The sequence below is a fragment of the Felis catus genome, chromosome B1, assembly GCF_018350175.1.
Source record: "Felis catus isolate Fca126 chromosome B1, F.catus_Fca126_mat1.0, whole genome shotgun sequence".
Taxonomy (NCBI): Eukaryota; Metazoa; Chordata; class Mammalia; order Carnivora; family Felidae; genus Felis; species Felis catus.
The window spans coordinates 147,600,235-147,618,308 of record NC_058371.1 but is presented as its reverse complement, the minus strand read 5'-3'; the positions used below and the strand labels follow the sequence as shown (position 1 = coordinate 147,618,308).

At 37.3% G+C, this 18,074-nt stretch overlaps 1 protein-coding gene across 5 annotated transcripts in view; it reads left to right on the top strand.

Annotated features, from left to right (window-relative positions):
* SLC4A4 (solute carrier family 4 member 4) overlaps window positions 1–18,074 on the top strand; it is a 351,984-nt gene that overhangs the window by 115,354 nt on the left and 218,556 nt on the right. The gene's annotated exons all lie outside the window — the stretch shown is intronic.

The window sequence follows — 18,074 nt, the reverse complement described above, 5'->3', positions numbered from 1 at the left end:
GACATATCAAGACTTCATTATCCTGCAGTGTGAAAAGTGATGTAATAGTGCTTGAGAGACATACACAAAGTCCTATGGGTACTTACAGAAGACGCTGATTAAATCTCTCTGAAGTCAGGGAGAGGTTTATGAAAGAGATGGCAATGGAAAAGCAGTAAAGATGAGAAGGGACCATGTGTTATTCATCTTTGTATTAGTATTTCTCAAAGCATGGAGTGTGGCGCGTACCATGTGGTGGGCCCTCAGTAGTGAATTGGATGCTCAGTTGCAAGCCTGGCTTGTTCTGAAGATCCATTCCTTCCAGTGTTTTTGTCATAGTTCCTCTACCTCTGTCAAACACAGTTCAGGCCTGTAATTTCCTTAGCGTCGGTGCACCAGGGTGGTTAAAAGCAGATGCCCTGCAGTCAGACTTCCCGGTTTCAGTTCCCATCTCTGCCACCTATTGACCGTTTGACCTTGGACGGGTTACTTCTCATTGCCTCAATTTCCTCATCTATAAAATCTAGATGATTATGGTACCTAGAATTATTACATGGAAAAAAATTAAATGCAAAGAACTTAGAAAGAAGACTACATTTAAGGAACAGTAATCACTTAATAGATATTAGGAATTTTTATTTTTCATTTACATATATGTTTATCCTGAGTTTATTTATCAATAATGCTGCCTCACAGATACTCCTGTTAAATGCAAAAATAGTATTTTCCTGTATATTTTCTGACTGACAGAGGACAAAAAGAGAAGGTGACTTATTTTAAGAAACAGGTTGCGTATTCATGGCCTGTTCTTGCTTTAAAGCACTGATCATAAGTTTCTGGTTAATGCCACAAGGAACTCACATGTATTTTGCTAATCACAAATCATGCTTCTTGGCGGCCCCTTTTACTGTTAAAATGACCTCCAGGTTCGGATTTTTCTTCGCTCTTTATTAATGGTTAACAAACTGCTTAATGCACAGCAGGAAAGCCAAGTAAGCCTGAAGCGTTTAGAAAATGGCATGTGAATTAGTTGTAAACTGTTTCAGTAAACATTAAATGGGTGGCAATTACTTAAAGTGATTGCCTAAGTTTCATTAAAGTATTTAAGAGAAAAATATGTGCTTAATGCTGCTTTAATGATAAGGAAATCATTAGGGTAGCTTCCATCTAGGGTTTTACCAAACCAGCTTAATTCTTAACCTCATTGAGGACTTCTAAAATGAGATTCCTGAGTCACCCCTCTTACCTCAGATCTACTTGGGAACCTGGTAATCTGTATTTTTAATTACCTCAGATGAATCTGATGATCAAGACTGGAGAGCACAACTCAGATGTTGTCTAGCTAAAAGCCTGCTTTAAATATCGCCTTCGAGAATCTGAAAAATCACTTAAAGATACTTCACTGTAACTGACTATCAAGGGTTAACGGTGGTGAATGTAGAATGAAAGTACCTAAGAAAATGGAAGTCTGAGTTTTGGATTGCCTTCCTAAACCATCACCATCAGAAGTAATACCGTTGTATACTAGGCTGTAGCAGGAAATGCTATATACCTAGATCTGCCACAATTTTTTAGGAAAGCAAAGAGTATAGATGAAAATAAGGTAGTCTGATCAGATGTTGTCTAATAAGTGAAAGCAGTGCATTTGTGAACAGATTTGCAAAAGAAATGCTGAGTACGCTTTTGAGGGAAGGTAGCCTTACCACAGATGGTAGGAGATGAACGGCAGGAAGCTACATTCTCAAGGTGTGTGTGGCCAAGAAAACAAAGATACTGAGCTGCCAAGAGCAGTCAACTTGAGTAGGTTTTATGACTACTAATCACAACTTTAAAAATGTCTTCATTGTGGTAAGAACTGCTGAATACCCTCCCTCCTTCACTCCATCGACTATGACATTGCTCTAAACAGCTTTCTATAATACACATCTGGTCTTGCCACTTCCTGCTTGAGGCTTTCAACACTTCCCTATTGGTACTATAGGATAAAGTCTAAACGCCTTATCAAAGCATATAGGGCCATTCACAATTTATCTCATACCTATTTTTATAGTCTCCTCTCTCTTCTCATGCTTTGTGTTCCAGCCACATTGAACTGTAGACTCTCAGAGTGCTTTAAGGAAGAAAACAACATTATAGCCCCTATAACATCTGTTATAGCCCCTAGCATAGTGCCTAGTAGGGGCTCAGTACACAGTAGGTGCTTAGTAAGTGTTTTTGAGATGAATGAATAAATCAAAAGCACTTAACACAATTACTATAATTATCTGTTTACATGCGGGTTTTTCCATTTCGGGATATGAGCCCACGCAGAGCACTCTAGTGTGTGCACATCATAGATACCTATTACAAATTTGTGAATGAACCAATAGCCTGATAGGATCACAGACTGCAGGTACTTTGCATATTCTTAGTCAACCCTTAGTTATGCTACTGAAGGGAGAATGGAGCTACTTAGTTATGCTACTGAAGGGAGCCTAATATATTGAATAATAATGGGTTTGATTTTTTTGGAATTTATAAAATTATCAAGCCAAACAATGACTATCTAAATCTTGAGAGACTGGAAATTTGGCTGACTTTTTAGGTTCCTCCCTTTCCTAAGGAATTCTTTGTTTTTCTCTGTATTCTGTATTCAGTAGCATCAAACTTAAGACGCGTGTAAATACCATAGATTTAGGCAGAGCTGGCCTGTCACAAATCACTGTGTTAATAGTTCACACCTCACCAAGGCCGAGAAGTTGAACTGTTTAAGGACTTTGGCTTGAGCCGGGTTTCCTGGGAAAACAAAAATAGATAAGAGATATTGAATGCCATTATGTTACTTTATCATTAGTTTGGTTATGACTATGGTTTGTCAGTTAGGTCATTGTCACGTGTCAAGCCATTGCAGAGCTGACTGCCAGCAATGACTTAGACCTTTAATAGAGGCAGAGAAGACTTCCTTCTGAGACTGGGCGCCAGGTGCTCCCAGGGTTGGGTGGTGTGAAGTGCAGGATAAACATGTGATATTTACCTGAAACATCACTGTTGCTTGGATTTCTGCAAAGAAATATTTTTATAATAAAACCAACAGAAGTATTATTTTTAAATGTGAAATCCATGAGAGTCTTTAAAGATAGCATGGAGACTTACAGAGACATTTTGAGGCTTGGGGGGATGTCTCAGCTCTCCCCTCTGGTTAAAGTTTTGAAGAACACGCACATTAGACTAAAGGTTGGTTTGTATCTTGAAAGATTTAATGACTGTAGCATAGGCATTTTAAACTTCAGGAATACATTTGATGACAAAGTCCTTGAAAGTCTTAATTTTTGACTTCATCATTGAGGACTCTGAAGTTCTCTCTCACCCGCTTCTTGAGCATAAAGGGCAGAAGTACAGTCTCTAGCTTTACTTTGTTGCATGAGAAACTAGTTTGGAACCAAAGCTTTGGAGAGAGATACTTTCCTGTTTTTGACAACAAGTCAAATCATGAACTGCTTTATTTAGAGCCAGTTGGAGGTAGCATACTGCTGGCAATTCCAGAGCATTTAAAAAACAAAAGTTACGGTTATTAATTTTTGAAGCCACAAAAGCATGAATCAACGTTATAGCAGTGTCAGTATCTCAGTAGGAACTGGTTTCAGCTAAACTGTGGCAACAAAATAAATGTTTGCAGATTGTTTTGACAGAATGTCATCTACTGGGCTTCAATTTATTCTCCAACAGCCTTACTTCTGAAACAGAGTGGCTGCACTTGAAGTAGAGAAGAAAATCCTGCCTCTGAACCTTTCTGGACCTTAGCAAATAACTCTGCAAGCATTTGTAATGTAGATCTGCAAATGTTTTCAATAGGAACCAAATATATTGCTAAGAGATGTGCCTGTAAACATCTGTTTGACATATTTTACCATGGCAGAGATTAGGGAAATGGACCCATAAAGCAAAGTGGTCAGCTGGTCACCATGGTGGTATAGGCCATTTTAAAACACAAGTCACATGTGTTTTTAAAGCTCTCTAAACAGGGCTGTAAAGTGGAAAGGTATTTTTTCAGCTAATGTCCTGAATTATTCTAGGCATTTATTGACCCTTGACAGTCTTAAAATTGTTATGTTCCTTAGCCAGTTTTTATGGGATGCTCTTTTTTTTTAACTTCTAAGATTTTTTGAGGTCGTGTGTATGCACTGTTAGTTGATTTTATTCTTATTTTTCAGTGTACACCCATCATTCAAACTTAGGCCCATGCAAACCCTAGGGTAGTTTTATTCCTGGAATGAATGTTTTTCTTCAAAACATTTTTTTTACATTCATTTATTTTTGATAGACAGAATGAGACAGAGCGCGAGCAGGGTAGGGGCAGAGAGAGAGGGAGACACAGAATCGGAAGCAGGCTCCAGGCTCTGAGCTGTCAGCACAGAGTCCGATGCAGGGCTTGAACTCACGAAATGCGAGATCACGACCTGATCTGAAGTTGGACACTTAACCAACTGAGCCACCCAGGCGCCCCCATGAATGTTGTTGTTTTTTTTTAAAATGTGTCTTGAAAGTTGTTTGATGAGCTCGAAGAAAATACTTTTCCAAAGCAGTTGCCACAAAACTCATTTTACCCAAAACTCTGCTTGTGTTTGTCTGCAGTTCATCTGACTCTTAAACAGATCTGTAACTTCCAAAGTTAAAACTGACAAGTTTATAGGCAAAGTTGTTTGAGCTCTGGAATGGATTTAGACAGCTCTTAAAGCCATTTAGAATCAGAGGAAAATAAATTAAAAGAAATAGAATGGATGGCTTGTTGAAAAGTAAAGGAATAATAGCTCCATCCCAAGCTTAATGTAGGAACATTTTAACACTCATTGGAAGGCATTTGGTAATATAGAGTGCTTGGTAGGGTGCCTGGGTGGCTCAGTCGGTTAAGCGTACGACTTCAGCTCAGGTCATGATCTTGCGGTTAGTGAGTTCGAGCGCCGCGTCGGGCTCTGTGCTGACAGGTCAGAGCCTGGAGTCTGCTTCCGATTCTGTGTCTCCTTCTCTCTCTGCCCACGCTCTCTGTCTCTTAATAAGAAATAAACATTAAACATATATATGCATATATATGTGTGTGTGTGTGTGTGTGTGTGTGTGTGTGTGTGTATATATATATATATATATATATATATATATATATATATATATACATATAGTGCTTGGTTACTTTACAGAAAAGAAAAATAAAGGTTGTTATCAAGATTTTAACATCACTCACTTTCAAGGAGTTCAAATGACCAGACATGTTTTTGAGATATGGAGCATGGGCTGTGAAGGGTGCCCTGTGTTTTAAAATGCAGTAGAAATAGAATTTGAAGTGGGGAGGCATGCTATAGTAAAAAGAGTGTGGACTTTAGGGTCAGCCAAATCTATACCTACATTTTAAGTCTAGATCCCCCAATTACTATATTTGTACTTTGGGTAATATATGTAACTTCCTAGAATGTATTTCATTTGAATATAGACATAATAATCCTTAGGTTATAGGAGTATATGGAGTGTATAGGAGTGTATAGAAAGTGTTTTCTTTCTTTCTTTCTTTCTTTCTTTCTTTCTTTCTTTCTTTCTTTCTTTCTTTCTTTCTTTGCTTCCTTCTTTCTTTGCTCCTTCCTTCCTTCCTTCCTTCCTTCCTTCCTTCCTTCCTTCCTTCCTTCCTTCCTTCCTTATTGAGGGAGAAAGAGAGAGCATGAGTGAGGGAGAGGGTCAGAGAGAGAGAGAGAGAGAGAGAGAGAGAGAGAGAGAGAGAATCTTAAGTGTCAGCGTGGAACCCTACTTGGTGGTTGATCCCCTGAGCCTGGGATTGTGGCCTGAGCCTAAATCAAGAGTTGGACACTCAAATGACTGAACCACCCAGGTGCCCCTAGAAGTATTTCTTAGAAGAGATAATATATGTTCCCAGTAGGTGCTATTTACTGATGGATGTCCTCATTAAGTAGTATTTCCGATCAAGTGCCCTAACTAATGCAAATATTACAGTTTAAATTGCTTGGCCACAAAAAATAGAAAGCAAGCTGAAGACTTCTCAGTAAATCCCATATTAGTAACTAACTTTTGAAGAAACTTGCAGGTGGCGGTCAGTTGACAGAATAATGAAATACTGTGATAATGGATGATAGCAGTTTAAGCTTTGGAAGAAAAGTCTGTAGGGGGTTGTGCAGCCCAGTTTGCTTACATGTGATTATATCCCAAATAAGATTGTAAGCCAAGCGATTGTTCTCAAAGTCTTTGATCATTGAAAATAGGACAAGATTCAGGATAGGAAAGAAACTCATTTATGGAGTGAACTTGATTTCAGCATGTGAAAGGACACATTTTTTTTGACTCAACTCAGCACATTCTAATTTCAGAGGCAAATTAACCCATTGTTATTTATGGTGGGACATACCATACAAACATTTCAGAAATATATTGATTGTAGTTGATGCTTCTGAAGTGAATCCTTGGACATAGCCATCTATATGACTCAGATGAATCACTCTGTAGGAGAATATTTAATGTCTAAAGAATCCAATTTTTAATGTTCAGGCCTATTTTTTTTTAAGTTTATTTATTTATTTTGAGAGAGAGAGAGCACAAGCAGGGTGGGGGGCAGAGAGAGAGAGAAGGAGAGTGAAAGAATCCCAAGCAGGCTCCTCCCTGTCAGGGCAGAGCCTGACTTGGGGCTCGAACTCACAAACCACGAGATCATGACCTGAGAGGAGATCAAGAGTTGGATGCTTAACCAACTGAGCCACTCCATTGCCTTGGGCCTATTTTATATTAGTGGCCAGGAAAAAAATAATTAGGAATTGAGTTTTAGAATTCTTTTTAAGGTATTTATTTAGCTGAGATTACAAATAACTATTTGGTGGCATTTTTGGGTGTGTTTTAAAGTAGGATTAGATGAATATAACATTATAAGAACTGGGCATTGGCCAGTTTTCTTTTTCATTTTCTTTTTTGAGTATACAAGGCAGAAGTTCAGAGTTTATTTAATAACTATAATTTATTTTTATGTAAACCAACAATGGAATCTGTAAAAATATTTGGGTTCTTATTTTGAAAAATTAAGACTCTTTTTAGAAGCATGGTTAAGGACTGATTTACACATTTTATTTTAACATGAATTTTGTTCTACTGTAATAGAGAATCACACTTCCTAAAATCTGTCTTAGGCAAGAGTAGACACTGGGTGAGCATATTTTAGGGTGTAACAGTCTTAATGTGTATGTATTTTGCATGCAGCTCAGAGATAACCAATATTGTTAAATATTTATTGAGTATCTCTTGGGTTGCTGATTGTGTATTTGTTTTGAAGACAGACACTATTGAAGAGACAAAGTAAATGATTGTCAGTATGACTTATGCTCTATATAAAATTCTCACATTCATCATAGTAAGTCACCCTTGTACTTAGCATAGTTCTTTTCACTGCATGTTCTTTTTATCTGTGAACCATCATGCATACCTTTCCCTTTCTGTCTTTGGAAATCCCCCTCCTTGTTCACATGCTTTTTTCTTTTTTCAGTGAAGTCTCAGCTTTTTTTGTTTTTAATTTTATGTTTGTTATTTTACAGAGAATGAGAGACAGAGCGTTGAGTGGGGGAGGGGTAGAGAGCGAGGGAGACGCAGAATCTGAAGCAGGCTCCAGGCTCTGAGTTGTTAGCACAGAGCCCGACATGGGGCTCGACCTCATGGACCTTGAGATAATGATCTGAGCTGAGCTGAAGTCAGATGCTTAATTGACTGAGCCACCCAGGTGCCCCAACAACTACCAGGTCTCAGCTTTTTAATCATCTTAAATGCTTCGTGCTTACTCCCGTCTTTGGAGTTGGTTATGTGCCTTTACCAACTTTAGGTCACTGTCACTGAGGTTTATTTTTGTTCCATAGTTGATAATAAATTCATTGAAAAAGGAAGAGTAAACATGTCCATTCATTTTACAGCTCCTTTATGTGGCTGGTGTCTAAATATTCCTAGTTAGTACTTAGACTAAATCTTTGACTAAATAATAGGGGAAACAAAGGATAAGACTATTGCTAAGGATTATCCCTCCAAAAATGCCAAATTCAGCTTTTTCAATCTTTGCATTTGAAAATTTGTTGTTCCAGGGGCGCCTGGGTGGCGCAGTCGGTTAAGCGTCCGACTTCAGGCAGGTCACGATCTCGCGGTCCAGGAGTTCGAGCCCCGCGTCAGGCTCTGGGCTGATGGCTCAGAGCCTGGAGCCTGTTTCCGATTCTGTGTCTCCCTCTCTCTCTGCCCCTCCCCCGTTCATGCTCTGTCTCTCTCTGTCCCAAAAATAAATAAACGTTGAAAATTTGTTGTTCTGTTTCTCAAAGGAAAGATGAGATCAAAAGTGACGGAATGAATAGTACATTAGCAGATCATTTAATATAATGGCACTGTCTTGTATTTCCGAGTATTTTTGTAAAGCAGAAGAGTAAAATTCAGTTCCACTATCCATGGATATGTCTTGTAATCTCTTCAGTCTTCCGGTTGTTATTATTTGTCAGCCAGATGGGAAAGCTGTCAGGGTAAAGGGGGATTTGATCAGATGGAATTCGAGCTGAGCACAGAATCTAGGTCTTACAATTCTGATTCCAGAATTGAATCACTCATGATGAAACATGACTCCATCCATGATTACTGTTTATTTAGGGTCATGTTGTCTCAAGAAGTAAATTCCTGTGATATCACTAGACAGGAGAGCGTGTACAGAACCCCATCTGATCAATGAATGCTCCCTAAGCTATAAAGATCCATTTCCCCTGAAGTTTTGAGAACCAGCTGCTACAGACACTTTACTGATCACTTGAGGGAATTTTGCCAACATATCAGCAAGGCTTAGAGGGTCTTTAGAATCTTATTGATAAGAATCCTTCCTAAAATTTGTTGAGAACACTTCCCCATCATGCCCCCAAATAACAGTACTTCTTAAGTTCATTTTCACATTATTAGACAACTTTAGTATTTATATTTAATATTTGCCTTGACCTTTAGATCCTACTGACTTGGTAACTTGACCATGATTCTTCCTTCTGGTCCCTTTAGGTTTGCTGTTTATATTTGGTGGCTTTGGCATGTGTACTTTGGCTTTCTCTTATGGATTTTGGCTTTTCTTGCCTTTCAGGCCCAGAGTACCTTCTATTACCTTACTAGAAGTTTCCTGTCTCATTCTTCATAACCAAATCCCAATGATCCCCGCTTGCTAGCAGCTTTTTCCCACATAAGGAAGGCAGCAGAGGGATTTGGACAGTTTTCAGATGAATGTCTAATCTCTGCTTTAGAAGGATACTAAAGCATTTTATAAGCAGAGTTCTAGGAAAGACAGATTTCAGCTTATATAGTTCTTAAAGAGTGTGATAAGTTGACAAATGTTATTTCTAAACCAGATTAAACTAATTTGTGATTGATCTAAAGAAAGAGTTGTCTGGGAAGGCAAAGGAACTCTTAAGTTTTATGATTGATATTTAATTAATTGGAAATTCTACACCCAGTTAAGGAATAGCTATACCTTACACAGTCCACCATAAGCTTTAGAAGTGACAAAGTTCTTTGCCTGTCCTTTCTGAACAGGAAGCTGTTAATAATGAATCTCTTTTGAAGTGGCTCTCATTTACTTCCCTGATGAAGTTATCTTTAGATGACTCAAAGTGTTATGCACAGGTTTTTTTTTTAAATAAAGGATAAAGAAATGTTGGATGGGAAAATTATAGTAAAACTTCAACTATAAATTGCATTGAAGAGGGTGATTCCCTTACTTTTATTGATATTACTCTGTGAAGTATGGAGATTGTTCATAGCACACCTTCAGAGGAAATCAGAGACCCTAACCAGCCCACATACACACTCTGATCTGTGTTGGTCATCAGCTTTGTGTGGTTTAGCTATGTGGGTAGTTGAAAAGGAAGTTCACTGATCTAACAAATGATGTTCCTCTATTCTAAAATATAGTTCTAGAAACTAATCTGATTCCATTTTATTATTTACTGAAAATGGATTTAGCAAATGCCTGTTGATATTTTGGAAAAGTACTTAATGAAATAGCATGAAAACTTAGTTGTTTATGTTCATTAGGCTCTTGTTACTCCTGTGCCATTTTTGAAGTAGTTGAACTCAAGTTTTACAAGTAGGCTTCTAGATTCTGGTGTAGTTTTGAGGTCATTGCTGCCTAATGGACGTATGTGTTGCTGGTTGGCTTTCCTAATGCAGTCTTTCGGGCAGATAAAACAAGGTAAATGAAGAATTATGTTGTCTGAGAACACTAAAACTATAAATGTCAAGTGGATAGTGTTGGAAGACCTGTTAAATAATTTTGTTCTTCACTGAGAATGTAATTAAGAGAGATTGGGGCTCACTGCCACTAATTTTGGATCCTCAGCCCAGAGCAGACTTGTATAAGGCAGAAACGCTCATTGGAGAATCTTATTGACATTTCTGTATTATGTTCAGAGTTCTGTCAGAATCCTTAGACCATTGATATATCTGTGAGAAATGTGACCATTTTTTCTTTAGAAAGAACCAGGGCCTATGTAATGTTTCCTTGATTGCTGCATTCCCCTCTCTCCCCTTTTAAAATGGGATTTTATTTTGAATCACATTTTCTCAATATTGCTATCCAGGAAAGATGGGTAGAATTTTTTGGCAATGTAGGGGTGAAGTCAGAAATTCTGAAGATTCTTTAAAGCTTGGTGCCTTTATCCTTTTATGCATTTTGAAAGACAGTCTGCAGGAGGGGAGGATGTCTTCTTGGCTTGTGGAGGCCTCTAATGGCAGCATTAGCGTGGTGGTTGTGACACTAATTTTGGAACAATAAATTTAGCTACTTTGTATAGAAAGTAGCTGCACTTGAGCAAATCTGTAGAGTTTATTTTGGGAATCTTGAAGATTTCCTAATGTTGATGAAAATTGAGTCTGACTTTAGAAACCTCAGGGTATAAATTGTGCTGATAATTGTTCTGAGTTGAACCTGGAGAAACTGCTGATGTGTTCACTCTTAAGCGGAGTGATTCATCATGTAAACCTTATCGTGGACAGTTCTGGCAGAGCAAAGAGAAGTGGAGGAGTAGGGAGTAAGAAATTAAAGGAAAATGGAGATGAGAGCTGTGACATGCATTAGGAACTTTTAGGTCTTTTAGGAAGAGGTTGCTGGGTGGCCATATTCTTTACCATCTTAATTAATGGGTGAGTCAGTATGTACAGAAAACATCTTACCTTCCTGTGCCACCTGCGTGAAGCCCCTCTCCTCATCTCCATTCTTCTGTGTCCATGGGATTATTTTTAGATAAGTATGGCTGCTAGCTTTCAGAACCATGGCCAGTCCTGTTACATGGTTCAGAATTGGCTGTTGGAATCTGTAGGCCGCAATAAAGGCATTGCTGGCACGTTGTGTTTGTTTTGGACATTTAAGAAAGATAATCGAGATTCTGTAGTTTAAAGTATGGTAGAGAAGTGTTTGGCTCTAATTTGACATGACTGTCCTCAAGTTAGCAATTAAAGATACCTTAATTGGTTTATTTGCCTTATAATAGTGACATTAATGTTAATTTTAGAAAATTTGTTAATTACACAGAAGCAAAATGAGTAAAATAAGAATCCTCTATAATCCCATCATCCAGGGATAATAATTGTTGACATTTGGTGTATATTGTTCTGTTGTTTTTTTTCTGTATGCACTATATAAAACAGTAAGGCTTTGGGTTGAGAGTGTTAGAAACCCAATCATAACTGGGATAGACAGGCAAGAATTTATGAAGAATTTATTGATTGACTGAAAGAAAGTCTGGGTATAGCCAGGTCTTTGGGGAAAATGATTTGATCTGAACGAAAGACTAGAAAAAAAGCTAAACACAAGAGCCAGAAGTTCATTTTTATTCAGATCCATAAGGCATTAGGTAACTTGTCATTTTAATACCCTGGTTGGTAAACGTGGGTAGATGCACGTGGTCATAGGAATTCCTCTTCCTTACTTGAGTACGTCCTTTTCTCTTCTTCTGGAAATTTCCTGATATATGGTGTGTGTCAAAATATAACTTAGGACTCAAGCAGGGGCAGAACAACATCCTGAACTCTGTACTGACTTACCAAATCCTTATCATCTTGTCTGTCATGGTATTTCATCTTGGTCACCTGCCTTTTTTTTTTTTTTTTTTAACCACTGTGTTGCTTTGGTGCCTCAGGGATCACATCCTGGGGGACTTTGGGAACTGAATTCCATGGCAGGGTATTGACATTGCCACACTGGTGCCCTGGAGACAGTGTCTTTAATGTGGTACCTTTCCAGGTGCTTTTGCAGACAGAGGACATCAACGGTGGGGCGGGAGCCAAAAGTAGTAGTATGTGTGAAATATCCCTTGCAGACCCAACAAATACTTGGCAGGTGGATTTATTAGTGGGCATGCATTCTTGTAATATGCAGCTGGGGCAGAGTCAATGAAATTGGTTTCTCTGAGCCTGTCTTCCCCCAAAAGGCTCATGAATACCATGCAAACTTGGCTTAAATGAAATAAGGAAAATGATATTGTGGAAATGATATTGTGGAAAGAAACACCCAGAAACAAGTCAAAAAGTTGAGTTTCACCATTAGTTAGTTTAGTTATTATATTAATCCATGACAGCTGCCATAACAAAATGCCACAGACTGGATGGCTTAAACAATAGGAACTTATTTCTCACACTTCTAGAGGCTGAAAGTCCAAGATCAAGGTGCTAGGTGATTTGCTTCCCTGATGAAGTACCTGGCTTGTGGGTGGCAGCCTTATCACTGTGTCCTCACAGGGTAGAAAAAGGAAGCAAGGTCTCTGGTATCTCTTCGTATAAGAGCACTAATCCCATCATGAGGGCCCCATCCTCATAACCTCCTCTAAACCTAGTTACCTCCCAAAGCCCCATCTCCAAATTCTATCATAATGGGGGTTAGGATTTCAGTCCATAAATTTTGGGGGACACAATTCGGTCCATAACAGTTACTTGGTTTAGGTCACTTTTGAGGCTGCCAAAACCCCAAAATGACTGATTTGAATCTTATGTTTTTCTGGTAGAGATTCTTGAAATATTGAAATAATATTAATAATATAATTAATATAATTGGAATAGTTAATAAAAGACTTGGCAGACCAAAAAGTCTGGAATTTCATACATAAAATTTATTTGACTGCTAAGACCATCGCTGAGACTAATTCTTTGTAAATGGCTTAGCACTACATTTAACACTACTGACAGGGAGCCTAGTTCTCATTTTTTCCAACCCACTATGTTGGCAGAAATTATAAAGGAGGAAGACAGGATAAGTTGGGGGATGTATGGGTTACCACCTTTTTGTCCTAAAGAATTTTGGGTATCTTATATTTATGACTTGGGTCGTGATAACATTTTGTAATGTAAACTCTAGGTAAGTTATTTTCCTCAATATTTTGAAAAAGAAAGGCTAAGGACACAGCTGTTTTCCAAAAATGTCTCAGCAAACTCTAGTTCTTAATCGCCTTTTGCTAGCTGAAATGGAACTTACTCTGCTTCTAAATCACATAGTTTGGTAGTGTTCTGAAATCCAGGCTCCTCGCACCATTGACTTTCTATAGCTGAATAATAATGTCATGGCACATTAAGGATAATTGTGATAATTGACAGCTTTTCATGTGTGGGAGTTTATTAATACATGGATACCTAAGTATTTAAAAAAATTATTCATCTCAATAAATGCTATTTGGCTGTTTCAATTTCTTAGCTAATTTGAAACAGAAAAAGTAACCATCTAATTTACCTGTCTTGAGCCTGCCAGCATGTAAATCAATAGTCATTTTCTGGATTTGTTGGGGTGGAGGTATGTGAAGGCATGGAGAAAGTCTAGATGCCTTGTATAGATCACTCCAAGAAAACCTGGATTCTATAAAAACAGGTTCTTCAATGCAATTAATTTGAAGATGCTAATATGTGGATGGCTTATGTGAATTAGTTCCACTCTGACCTGTTAAAATGGAATCACAGACATATATATCAGGACACTTTTGGTTGCAAGTGACCAAAAAAAAAAAAAAAAATGGTCTCAGATTACTTTAAGGTAAAAGGGAGTTGTCTTGTAAGATTGAAAAGTACCTGTCTTTAGGCATGGCTGAATCTAGGTGCTTAATTAATGGCACCAGTAACCTGTCTCTGCCTTGGTTCTGAGTTCTTCCATGTTTATTTTATTCTCAGGCAGACTCTTCCCTTAGAGTTGCAAGATGGTCATCCCCACTCAAAGTGTTTATTGCCATTATAGGCACCTTAGCATAAAGTGAAAATTTATTTCCTGGAAATTCCAACAAAAGGCTGCCACTTATTTACTCTGATTGTCCTGGATTAGGTAAAGTGTCCAGTCAAAAATTAATTGCTGTGGCTAAGATGTGTGACATTTTCATTCTCCAGACCTGGGTCACAGGGAGTGATTCATCCTCATTGAACTTCTAAGTATAAAAATGGTTTTTCAAAGGCAAGTGGGATGCTGTTATCAGAAAAACAGATTAAGGGTACTGAATGGGCAAAAGTAACCGATAACCACTACAATGCATGTGTGTATTTTAAAGATTTATTTGTATATGTAGCTTTATTTAGCGATTTCTCAGTTCTTACAGTTAGGGATGTGAAATTGAAGTTTGAGGATTTTATATATACGTTTAAGTGTATTTTTAGATTATTACTATGGTCTAATAATTAGATAAATTGTGGAAGTTTTAGCAGCCGTGGTGTTGACCTACAAACTTTTAACTCTGAATGGAGAGAAATATAATATGATAATTATGTAAGCCAGTTGGTGATAGCACATTGATAACTTAAAGAAATAAAAAAGTAATTTCTTTTTATTACTTTGGTTTGAGAGCTAAGACTTTACCAGATGGTGAATTTTGCCAAGGAGAAAATACAAAATCAATAGGTCTTCATTTAACCCGCAGAAGGGAATTTGCATGTAAACTTGTCATGCTCAGTATGAATTGTTCATTATCATCATTATTTCTATTAAAAAAAATTTTTTTGGTAGCCTGTAGGGTGGCCACAGTGGGATGTTTTCCAGACCAAAAACAAAAGGGCACATTCACAAACTGCCTTTTGGTGGATAATGAACCAAATGTTCAGTTAATTTACTTTAGGACTATTTCATATGCCATTATGATTTCTGCCTCTTCTGAAATTCAGTATATTTTACTATCTGTACTGTTCATGTAGCACTTTTTTTAAAAAAATGAGATCATCTTTTAGAGAATGGTGGCTAAAAAGTGGGCTTGGAAATAACACAGGTGGGGTTGAGGTTATATCACTTACTAGTTGTGTGATCTTGGGGAAGTCCCTTAGTCTCTTAAATACTCAGTTTCCCTGCCTGTAATATGAGTAATACAAGATACTGATAACAGAAGATAATTCATATTTTTGTGTAAAATAAAAGAGATAATAACTGAAGGACACTTAACACAGTGCCTGGTACAATTTAACCATTCAAAAATGTTAGTAACTGCATATTACATTCTTAATGATAGCATTTTCCCCATTGTTCCCCAAGGTTAGGGACCTTATCTCAAAAATATTTTGTATACTCTCAACAAATAACGTAGTGTCTCATACACTAAAAACTAATAAATATTAAGTTATCAAATGAGAATGTAAAACTATATTTTAATTATTGCTAAGCCTCAGGGAAGCAGAGGAAAGGAGCAAAGAAAGAAAGTGGGTTTTTTTTTGTCAGAAACTGGGGCAAAATATATATTGTTTATTCTTCCATTCACTTTCTTATTCATATATCCATTCTCTCTCTCTCTCTCTCTCTCTCTCTCTCTCTCTCTCTCTCTCTCTTTTGTATAACTTGACTGTGCACAAGGTGGGCACCAAGAATAGCTTAGGTGAGTGAAGAAGCAGGTGGTTGGCTTAGTAGAGGTGCAAAGACCAAGTACAGCAATGGATAACACACAAAGTGGTGGATAGTAAATGTCTTAATAGAAGTGCAGATTAAATGTTGTGGTCCCTCAGGGTAGGAAGAGATTACATCTACCAGAGGAAAATAGCTTGGTCGAAGTGTTCATGCTTTTATTTGCAGCTTACTCAGTAGGAAATGGTGACTGTATTTTGGTCCCTGTGCAAGCTACTGCAAAGATGGATTAAGGGGAGGGTGGAAGAAGGACAGCTTCTAAAACTGAGGTATTTTCCATGTCAGAGCTCTTAATGGAGTCTTCCTTTTGCAGATGGTTATGTCTTCATATACTTGAAAATGTCCACGGTTTATTCATCCATATCTAACTCATTAATATTTCAAGTGATGATTAAGTACGTGGAACTGTGTTGGTCTTTAAGGAAAGTACATAGACAAAACTCTGTCTTCCAGGAGCTTGGTGATTAGTTTTGAGAGAGGTCACATCGACAAAAGTTTGGTAAAAATGGCCAGGATACATATTTGTTGGTGCCCAAATGATAATTCAGGCAAAGTGTTGTTATGGTTTGAATAAAGGAGAGATTCATGTTTCTGTGAATGGTTAATATAAGTTATTAGAAAAGATAGAATTTTCAGCTGGGCCTTGGAAATTGAGTCAGAGTTAGATAGAGAGGAGAGAAAAGACTATAAATAGACAGGAAAAATGAAAAAATAGATCTGAAGATGAGCAGGTATATTCTTTTCTTCCTTCCTTCCTTCCTTCCTTCCTTCCTTCCTTCCTTCCTTCCTTCCTTCCTTCCATTGTTTCTTTACTGATCAACAGCTGGGCTGCTTCCAAGCTAAAAAAAAATGGTGTCACAAATACTCTTGGGTCCATCTCTTTGTTCAAGATTAATTTCTAGAAGCAGAAGTTCTGGCTCCAAACCCAGAATATTTTGATTTTTAATTGATATTGCTAACTTACACTCTAAAAAGTTTATATAAGTTTACAAGGAAGAAAAGGCTATTTCTTTGGGTATCTAACAATTAAAGTCTTTGCTAACATGATGGATAAAACATGTTTTAATTTTAATTTGATAATTTTGTGAAGTTTAGTTTCTAATTACTAATTTTGGTTGCTAGCATTATCCATTTTCACTTCATTATGCCTTTGAATTTTTAATTTTAGCCATATGCCTGTTATTATTCTTTTTTTGTGAAGAGAAGCCTGTTCTATATTGCAGTGTCTCATGGAATCTCACCCAAGATCAGAAACAGGGTTTTTAGATATCTCAGACCTTATCTTTTAACCTTCAAAGGATGATCTCCTACCTGCTTCTTCACTATCCATATGGATTATACTGGAGTTTTCAACTCACTGATTTCCTATTTGAGCGAACAGAACTTTTTTTCAGAAGTGTGATATACATAGAGTAATTCATGTCCCTACTTTGATCTAATTTTCTGTTAATATCTGAGTTCTAGCTCTTCTATGTATAATTTACTTCAGACTTTTGCACAGATCTGTCTTGCTCCTATCTTTAAAGGTCGTGGTTTCAACCCATGCTATCTGGGGATTCTCCCACTTTGGTGTCTTGGTAGTTGTGCTACCCTAGGCAGGTGCTCATCCTTGATGAATATTCAGACAGTGATAACAAGAAAAGTTCCACAAATGGTATTTGGCATAATCTAGTTAAGATTAATCTTAATTATAGTCTAGTTAAGATTAAGATTAATAAATAAAACACATTGCTTAGAAATAATTATCCAGTTAAAGACGATATTGTGTATATATATAATGGAGTATTACTCGGCAATCAAAAAGAATGAAATCTTGCCATTTGTAATTACATGGATGGAAAGAGAGGGTATTATGCTAAGCGAAATTAGTCAGAGAAAGGCAAATATCATATGACTTCACTCATATGAGGACTTTAAGATACAAAACAGATGAACATAGGGGAAGGGAAGCAAAAGTAATGTAAAAACAGGGAGGGGGACAAAACATGAGACTCTTAAATATGGAGAACAAACAGGGTTGCTGGAGGGGTTGTGGGAGGGGGGATGGGCTAAATGGGTAAGGGGCACCAAGGAATCTACTCCTGAAATCATTGTTGCACTATATGCTAACTAACTTGGATGTAAATTAAAAAATAAACAAATTAAAAAAGATTAAGGGGAAAAAAAAGAAATAATTACCCATTGTTCTAAAGTCAACCAAAGTCTTTTTTTCCTAATATTAAAATATATA